Source organism: Amyelois transitella, chromosome 31 (genome assembly GCF_032362555.1).
Source record: "Amyelois transitella isolate CPQ chromosome 31, ilAmyTran1.1, whole genome shotgun sequence".
Taxonomy (NCBI): domain Eukaryota; kingdom Metazoa; phylum Arthropoda; class Insecta; order Lepidoptera; family Pyralidae; genus Amyelois; species Amyelois transitella.
This window is the reverse complement of record NC_083534.1, coordinates 2,450,001-2,460,000: the sequence shown is the minus strand read 5'-3', so window position 1 is coordinate 2,460,000 and position 10,000 is coordinate 2,450,001. Positions and strand designations below refer to the sequence as shown.

At 40.9% G+C, this 10,000-nt stretch overlaps 1 long non-coding RNA gene and 3 other non-coding genes across 4 annotated transcripts in view; 1 reads left to right on the top strand and 3 right to left on the bottom strand.

Moving 5' to 3' along the window:
* LOC132903910 (large subunit ribosomal RNA) overlaps nt 1-1,037 on the bottom strand; it is a 3,906-nt gene extending 2,869 nt beyond the window's left edge. Inside the window, exon 1 of the ribosomal RNA XR_009657518.1 lies at nt 1-1,037. This exon is cut by the window's left edge and continues 2,869 nt beyond it. This is a non-coding gene — a ribosomal RNA (large subunit ribosomal RNA).
* The window catches only part of LOC132903870 (uncharacterized), a 40,841-nt gene that overhangs the window by 6,292 nt on the left and 24,549 nt on the right, over nt 1-10,000 (top strand). Inside the window, exon 2 of the long non-coding RNA XR_009657506.1 lies at nt 7,363-7,465. This is a non-coding gene — a long non-coding RNA (uncharacterized LOC132903870). The remainder of the gene's footprint in view (nt 1-7,362; nt 7,466-10,000) is intronic.
* LOC132903914 (5.8S ribosomal RNA) lies at nt 1,433-1,589 on the bottom strand. Its single transcript, XR_009657522.1, has one exon. It is a non-coding gene; the product is annotated as a 5.8S ribosomal RNA (ribosomal RNA).
* Nucleotides 1,876-3,778, bottom strand: LOC132903909 (small subunit ribosomal RNA). The gene has a single exon (XR_009657517.1). It is a non-coding gene; the product is annotated as a small subunit ribosomal RNA (ribosomal RNA).

The window sequence follows — 10,000 nt, the reverse complement described above, 5'->3', positions numbered from 1 at the left end:
CCTACATTCACGGATTGGAAACGAGACGCCTCGGGAGTGCGAGAGGCCGACCGAGACCGGCGCTCCATCCTCCCTGAGCGCGCGGCAAGCGCGCGCCTTCACTTTCGTTGTGCCTTTCAGTTTACAAATCTCAATGACTCGCACACATGCTAGACTCCTTGGTCCGTGTTTCAAGACGGGTCCTGCGAGTGCCCGAAACTGAATCATCGCAGACCGAAACGCGCACGGTCCGAGACCACGGCTGCGACGACAGGCGCGCAGCGCCGACGTCCGCGCTTTGGCAGGACCTCGACGGCTACGCAACCTTGCGTCGGGCCGGACGCATGAAGCGTGCGCGGTTCACAGTTGTACCGTCCGACAGCCGGCCGGCCACCGCCCGGTCCGTCCGCCGCCCCGCGAAGGGCGACGAGCGGGCTCCCGGGCGGCGCTTAGGCCGACATCGAACGGGTCGCGATGCAGTACTAAGAGAGAAGTGCACGCCGTCCCCGGACGCTACTCACGAGCGCCGTGCGCACGATCGAGACCGAACGCATCGGGAGCGCGCCAGTGCGCCGAGGAATAACGATGAATCTCTCCGTTCGTTCATTCGAGTTTCGCAGGTTTACCCCTGAACGGTTTCACGTACTCTTGAACTCTCTCTTCAAAGTTCTTTTCAACTTTCCCTCACGGTACTTGTTCGCTATCGGTCTCGCGGTAATATTTAGCCTTAGATGGAGTTTACCACCCACTTAGGGCTGCACTCTCAAGCAACCCGACTCTGAGGAGAGTCCCTCTCGCCGCCGACCTCCGTCGCTACGGGCCTGGCACCCTCTACGGGAAAACGGCCCCGTTCAAGACGAACTTGGACAGGAGTCTCGACGACGAGAAAGCGGAACCTCCCGAACACCACATGTCCCGCGACCGTGACGACCGCGGGATTCGGCGCTGGGCTTCATTCCTGTTCGCTCGCCGCTACTAAGGAAATCCTGGTTAGTTTCTTTTCCTCCGCTTACTAATATGCTTAAATTCGGCGGGTGATCCTCCCTGATCTGAGGCCAACGATAAAATGAGAGGCAGACTCGATATCCGTCAGCGCTACGGCGGCGCAAACGAGCGCGTGCTCGCGAAGAGCACGACGCTTCGAAGGCGACGTCGATACGCTCTTCGGACGTCGAGTCCGCCTACGCGTGTCGCACGACGTTTATTGCTGGTGGTCTACTACTACGTCTCTCGCGACGCCCCCACCGAACACACTCTCTGGTTATATAATAATATATCCGAAGAGTCGCTTCGGTGGTCGGCCGCTGAGCGAGCCCCACCCGTGTGTGACAGCGAGATCTTGCACGATCTATATTTGAACGGACCTATCGCGCGCGATGCGCGTCGGAACCGCCAATTGCGCGCAGCAAATGAAAATTTACAACGCGCAGTGTGGTTTTTGTTTTTATGCAGCCGGCCCTCAGACAGGAGTGGTCCCGGATGTGTCTCCAGGGACCGCAATGTGCGTTCGAAATGTCGATGTTCAAATGTGTCCTGCAGTTCACACTATGACGCGCAGTTAACTGCGTTCTTCATCGACCCGCGAGCCAAGTGATCCACCGTCCAGGGTAGTGGTTTGATTGTTGTTTAAAAAAAAAAAATTTAAAATTAAAAAAAAAAAAAAAAAATATGAAGCTTGTGTGTCTTAGAATGAACACTACCGCCGACCTCTCGGAGGCAGAGCGTTCGCTCTAACCGCTTTAATAAAATCGTGTGTGCGTACGCGACTCGGCATGCGGAATTTTACCGGTCGACAGTTTGTATCGCACACACACATAGTGTGTTGTGTGTCTATGGATTATTTTACACATACAACGCGCGCGCGCTCGCTGGGCAGGCGGCACACATCGTACACGTTAATGATCCTTCCGCAGGTTCCCCTACGGAAACCTTGTTACGACTTTTACTTCCTCTAAATGATCAAGTTTGGTCAACTTCCCAGCAACGCCGACGGCCGTGAAGCCACCGCGTGTCGGTCCGAAGACCTCACTAAATCATTCAATCGGTAGTAGCGACGGGCGGTGTGTACAAAGGGCAGGGACGTAATCAACGCGAGCTTATGACTCGCGCTTACTAGGAATTCCTCGTTTATGGGGGATAATTGCAAACCCCAATCCCCAGCACGAAGGAGTTTCAGCGGGTTGCCCGGGCCTCTAGGCCAGGGAGAACATGCTGATTCCTTCAGTGTAGCGCGCGTGCGGCCCAGGACATCTAAGGGCATCACAGACCTGTTATTGCTCAATCTCGTGCGGCTCGAAGCCGCCGGTCCCTCTAAGAAGAATTTAAATACGCCGCCAGTGAGTTGCGCGGCCGAAGCCGCACACACCTAAATGGCGACGCCTATTTAGCAGGCTAGAGTCTCGTTCGTTACCGGAATTAACCAGACAAATCGCTCCACCAACTAAGAACGGCCATGCACCACCACCCACCGAATCAAGAAAGAGCTGTTAATCTGTCAATCCTTCCGGTGTCCGGGCCTGGTGAGATTTCCCGTGTTGAGTCAAATTAAGCCGCAGGCTCCACTCCTGGTGGTGCCCTTCCGTCAATTCCTTTAAGTTTCAGCTTTGCAACCATACTCCCCCCGGAGTCCAAAATCTTTGGTTTCCCGGAAGCTGCCCGCCGAGCCATTGTAGTAACGTCGGCGGATCGCTAGATGACATATTTACGGTTAGAACTAGGGCGGTATCTAATCGCCTTCGAACCTCTAACTTTCGTTCTTGATTGATGAAAACACCTTTGGCAAATGCTTTCGCTGATGTTCGTCTTGCGACGATCCAAGAATTTCACCTCTAACGTCGCAATACGAATGCCCCCAGTTATCCCTATTAATCATTACCTCGGAGTTCTGAAAACCAACAAAATAGAACCGAGATCATATTCTATTATTCCATGCACGAAATATTCAAGCAGCATTTTGAGCCCGCTTTGAGCACTCTAATTTGTTCAAAGTAAAATTGTCGGCCCACCTCGACACTCACTGAAGAGCACCGCGATAGGATTTTGATATTGAACCGGCGTTTTACCGCCGGCTCACCGACGATATGCTCCGCAAACGTGTCAGTATCACCGCGGATGCGGTGCACCGACAGCGCGGCGCACAAATGCAACTACGAGCTTTTTAACCGCAACAATTTTAGTATACGCTATTGGAGCTGGAATTACCGCGGCTGCTGGCACCAGACTTGCCCTCCAATTGTTCCTCGTTAAAATATTTAAAGTGTACTCATTCCGATTACGAGGCCTCGTAAGAGTCCCGTATCGTTATTTTTCGTCACTACCTCCCCGTGCCGGGAGTGGGTAATTTGCGCGCCTGCTGCCTTCCTTGGATGTGGTAGCCGTTTCTCAGGCTCCCTCTCCGGAATCGAACCCTGATTCCCCGTTACCCGTGACAACCATGGTAGTCGCAGAAACTACCATCGAAAGTTGATAAGGCAGACATTTGAAAGATGCGTCGCCGGTACTGGACCATGCGATCGGCAAAAGTTATCCAGATTCATCAAAATTAACGACTTCGGACGCGAGGCCCTCCGTCGATTGGTTTTGATCTAATAAAAGCACTCATCCCATCACTGGTCAGAGTTCTGATTGCATGTATTAGCTCTAGAATTACCACAGTTATCCAAGTAACTGAGTAAGATCTAAGGAACCAAAACTGATATATTGAGCCATTCGCGGTATCGCCTTAATACGGCTTGCACTGAGACATGCATGGCTTAATCTTTGAGACAAGCATATAACTACTGGCAGGATCAACCAGGGAGCTAACACGACGCGCGCGAGCGCGAGTGGAGCTGGAGGCGCACGCGCGCAGAGCACCAGCGCACAGCACCCGAAGGGCGGCGTGGCGCGCTGCAGCACGATTGCCCAACACGCCGTGCTCGTCCGAAAATCGTTCGAACACGGCGAGTGCCTTCTTACAACTCGTCTCAACAAACACCACACGCACACACTATATGTGGTGGTGGTGGTGGTGGTGGTGGTGATACGAGAGTGCGAGAGCACAGTGGCGGCCCCGGGGGCGTCGTGTGGCGGGTGAGCGGCAGTTCGAACTACGATGGATCCTAGCCACCGCGCACACATCACACCACACATTCCACCCCCGGAGGAGAGCCATGGTCGGGTCTTGTGATCAGACCGTCACCGAACGTTCGCTAATAGACGCAACCGCTTTGTAAAATGTCGTTTAACATTAAAAGCGTGGTACAGTCTCGTCAAAACGCCCGGTATTGGGGGGGCCGATCGCACTTCGTATGAACTCTGGTCCATATTATACGATGATATTGTGAGAGCGAGATGGAACCGACTTAGCCGTCGCAGTGTCACACCACCGCACCACCAAGTGGTGTGGTGGTGGTGCGCTACTAAACGACGAACCAGCGTCAATCTCAAACTCTTCAAGCGGCGCACGCGCAACACCAACACGGCGAATTCTTCCGTGGAGGCTGAGACACGTGCCCTTTGTCAACCTTAGCCGGGTACAGAACTGAATACAGTTAGTGTGTCCGTCGGTAGACTGAGTGGGCGGAACGATTCACTCGAAACCGAACATATATAAACGGTGTGTGCGGCGTGGTGGTGGTGGCCGGTTGTGGTGATCCCCACGAACCAAACAACACCCAACCCCCACCACAAAACCAGACAACATCCCATTCGTATAATATTCACATGTTCAAGTGTAACTCGTCCTTTCATATGGCGCGCGCGTTAGACACACACCACACCACACACCATCACCACTCTGTGGTGGTGGTGGTGGTGCTGCCCGCGGTGTGGTGCGCACGCGCACGCCTCGCCTGCCGGCTCCGAGAATATGATTTCCCTTCACCGGTGCGGTTCGATCTAGCCACTTTAAAGGCGTACTCCGTGCGCGCGCCTGCGCCCCTCTGCACGTCGCGCCGGTCTTACCGGCGGGTGGCGGGCGCCGCACCTATCACCACACCGCAAGCGGCCGGCTCCGTTAGTGGTTGCACAGAATGAGAACATCGTCCATGTATACTACATTATATGTCACGGTGCCGTGTGGTCCCCGGCACCTTAATAGAATAGGACCACTCCGTCTCTTTCCCGTGGATGTCGTAAGAGGCGACTAAGGGAATTAATAACAAAATGCCAAATAATCATCTTACTTACCAATCAATAAACCAAACAAACTATTTAGTGAAAACCATGTGTGTGATCAATCATACTCACATCTAAATCTAACGGATGATATATTATGTCATATGTCAAAAATATTATTTCACAGTGACATACACATTTTGAAACAGATGAAAAAGCAAATAAAAATAAATTGAATTAAATAATAGTGGCATACTTACAAACAAATTGTAAATTGCTTGAAATTATTTCAAAATGTTTAAAATCCATGTTTATTTCCAAACTATGAACCTATTATAAAGTCTACAAAGGTACATCATAAGCATATAGATAGAATAGTATAGAGACCGGGGGTACGTTCGTGTATCTGTACCATTCCATACCAAAAGAGCTTTAGGTAATGTCATATAATGTGACAGAACGTTTAATTTTATTTGTCAAAATGATTGAAATCAATGTCAATGTACCATATTTATGTGTATTTATATTTACTCGTTTTAATTCAAATGCAAAATTGGCATTTATTATATATAATAACAAAGACTACAATGTAGTGTTCATAGATAACATAATGTAAATTGAGTAGTAATTATTAATAAACTTGAAATAATAAATTTAAAAAGAAAAAAAAAAAACTCAACTATTGTACCAAACTAGTCCTTTCGAAACACAATTAAGTATAATAGGTATAGGTTAGAGACCGGGGGAGCGTTCGTGTATCTGTAGTACCATTTAAAAGAGCCTTAGATGTCATAAAATGTGACAGGTTAAAAGAAAAATAACTAATCCTATAAACAACACTAATGTACCATATTTTATTTTATGTGCATTTAGTTCTTTTAATTCAATTAATTATACAGGTAATATTTAAGAGATGTTTAATTTTGACAATGTGATGGCACATTTATGTGTATGTAGGTAGTTCTTTTGATGCAAATGAAAAATTGGCATTTATAATATACCTATAGTGTTCATAGATAAAATAATGTAAATTGCTATAAACCTTTTACAGGTTAAAAGAAAAATTAATTATACTAATATATATCTATAGAGCAAAAATATACATAGAGGATTAATGTATATAATAAATAAATAGTTAATTATACAGTTAACATGTAAGAGATGTTCAATTTTATTTGTCAAAATGATTCAAATTAATGACAATGTACATAATTATGTACCATATTTATGTGTTGGTTAAAATTGGCATTTATTACATATAATAATAAAGTTCATATTATAGTGTTCATAGATAAAAAATAATATAGATTGAATAGCCTTAATTAAATTAAAAAAAAAAAAAAAAATATCAATTCAAAAATCACAACTAGGATACCAACTAACTACTCACTCCTTACACAACACAATTGAGTGTAATATCGGTAGAGACCGGGTGAACGTTCGTGTATCTGTACCATTTAAAAGAGCTTTAGATGTCGATAAAATGTGACAGGTTAAAATAAAAATTAATAATAATAATAATAATATATAATACGACTCTCCGTAATAGTTTAGAAAGCTTAAAAAAATCACCCTTTTACTTATATTATACTCTTGCAGAAAGCTGCAATCCTTAATACCTGCAGAATAGTCAGAAAATTTCTTTCTCTTGACTAAAATTTTGTTCTTTCCTCCGCTTGTTGTTTCTATTCAATATTTTTGCTTGGTCAAAAGCCCGTAAAAATATTTAATTCCCCTGAAAAGGGTGTAAAAAATTGCATATAAACACAATAAATAATACATTTATAGAGGAAATCTGTAGAAATCAAATAAATAACCTATAAAAAACAACGCAATTTACCATATTTTTTTATGGGCACATTCAATTTACAATTAATTATACAGTTAATATTTAAGAGTTGTCAAAATGATTCAAATTAATGTCAATATTTGTACCATATTTATGTTTTTTTTTTGTATTTTTAGTCACTTGAAAGTAACATGTGCCAAGGGATTGGATGGGACCACTCGCATCTCTTTCCCATGGATGTCGCAAAAGGCGGCTAAGGAATAGGCTTACAAAATTGCGATCCTTTTTTTAGGCGATGGGCTAGCAACCTGTCACTATTTGGATCTCGATACCATCATTAAGCCGAGTAGCTGAACGTGGCCGTTCAGTCTTTTCGGGACTATTGGCTCTGTCTACCCCGTAAGGGATATAGACGTGACTATATGTATGTATGTATGTATGTATGTATGTATGTATGTATGTATGTATGTATGATAATAACACAACATTAATTCCAGGGTCCCAGCTGCGTGCTTCCCATCAACGACATCCGGGGTATCGAGGGGGTAGGCAAGCTGGCCGCCGCCTACCGCCTGGTGGACCTGTTCGCTTGGATCCAGAGTGAGTGCCGCTGAATTGATATTTACATGCATATGCATGCACTCCATCTAGTTCACCTTCTAGTTTTTACCTTTTGTATCCAATTTTGAAAATAAATCTATTATATCTCTTTTCTATGGATGTCGTAAAAGGCGGCTATCGTATCAGTATTTTCAAAACTATTATTTTTGCGTTGAATAGACCATTTATCGAGGAAGGCTTTAGGCTGTATAACATCACGCTGCAACTATATGGAGCAAAGAGATAATGGAATATGTGAAAAAACAAAAAAAAAAAACGGGGAAAATTATTCATAGGCCCATAATAACTATTCCACATATCTATAGAGCAAAAATTTTATTTGTCAAAACGATTCAAATTAATGACAATGTATGTACCATATTTATGTGTACTTCTTACCTTAAAAAATTAAATAAAATCAATTCAACAAACACAACTAATAGTATAATATCGGTAGAGACCGGGTGAACGTTCGTGTATCTGTACAATTTAAAAGAGCTTTAGATGTCGATAAAATGTAACAGGTTAAAATGAAAACAACGCAATTTGCCATATTGTTTTTTTATGTGCATGTTGTTCTTTTAATTGAATAGTAGTTAATAATTATACAGTTAATATTTGAGAGTTGTCAAAATGATTCAAATTAATGACAATGTGTGTACCTTTGAATTCATTTTAATGCAAATGTAAAATTGGCGTTTATTATTATATTATAATAAATAATAAAGTCAAGTCTATATTATAGTGTTCATAGCTAAAAAAAAACATGTACATTTAATTAATAAATTTAAAATAATCAATTGAAAAACAAAACTAGGATACTTAACTAGTACCATTTAAAATAGCTTTTTTACATGTCCATATAATGTGACAGGTTAAAACAGAAATTAATCATATTAGATTTATATAGGAAAAAGATAGATGTAAGATGTAAGATTAACGTTAATTTTGAAACTACACTTGTATAAATCAAATAATACCTACATACCTATAAACAACAACACAACGTACAGTTCTTTTAATGCAAATGCAAAATTCCCATTTATAAAATAACAACGTTAATTGAAAAGTGAAATTAATAAATTTAAAATAAACAATAACCCAACAGTAAATGAAAACAAACCCGCCGACTTTCTACACAAATTTAGATGTCATATAATGTTTCAGATTAAAAGAAAAATAAATAATATTATATTCATAGGGGAAATCCAAATACCTAATACCTTTTTTTTTTTAAATGTGCATTTAGTTCTTTTAATGCAAATGAAAAAATGGCATTTATTATATATAACTATGCAATGATAAATATATAATATAGTGTTCAATAGATAAAATAATGTAAATTGAAAAGTGATTACAAAAAATACAACAACTTTAAACTACTCCTTTTACAGGTTAAAAGAAAAATTAATTATAATATAATATATTTATATAGAGTAAAGGGAATATGCAAGATTAATGTATATAATAAATAAATAGTTAATTTATACAGTTAACATGTAAGAGGTGTTCAATTTTATTTGACAAAATGATTCAAATCAATGACAATGTATGTGTGTAGGTACCATATTTATGTGTACTTACTTACCCATGAGGTCTGTTTATTGCACTGCTGAAATACGGGATCCTTTTTGTGTGAAACAAATAACAAACAGACTTTAGATTCTTAACTTTCACTGTAATTTGTACTAAATGCAATACATTTCATTTATTACATTGAATTATAAACTATGATCTAAAATGAGTGAACTCGATTACTCATCATATCATCAATTTATGCAATCAAAAAAACAATTCTAATTTTTCTTTTCTTTTTTTTTTACATCTTTTTAGCGTCTATTACCAGCCATTACTCTTTTCAAATTGTGATCCCTGAATTGAACAGGTCATTTTAATGCAAATGCAAAATTGGCATATATAATGTATAATAATAAAGTCCATATTATAGTTAAAGTTCATAGATAAAAAATAATGTTAATTGAAAAGCCTTAATTAATAAATTTAAAAAAAAATCAATTAAAAAAAAACACAACTAGGATACTAACTAACTACTCACTCCTTACACAACACAATTGAATCTGTACAATTTAAAAGAGCTTTAGGTGTCGATAAAATGTGACAGGTTAAAATAATAAAACAACGCAATTTACCATATTTTTTTTTATGTGCATTATGTTCTTTTAATTGAATAGTAGTTAATTATACAGTTTATATTTAAGAGTTTTCAAAATAATGATTCAAATTAACGACAATGTATGTACCATATTTATGTGTGTAATTTTAATGCAAATGCAAATGTAAAATTGGCGTTTATTAGGTATATTATAATAATAAAGTCAAGTCTATATTATAGTGTTCAATTGAAAAACAAAACTAGGATACTTAACTAGTACCATTTAAAAGAGCTTTTTTAGATGTCCATATAATGTGACAGGTTAAAATAGAAATTAATCATATCAGATTTATATAGGAAAAAGATAGTTTGAAACTACACTTGTATAAATCAAATAATACCTACATGCCTATAAACAACAC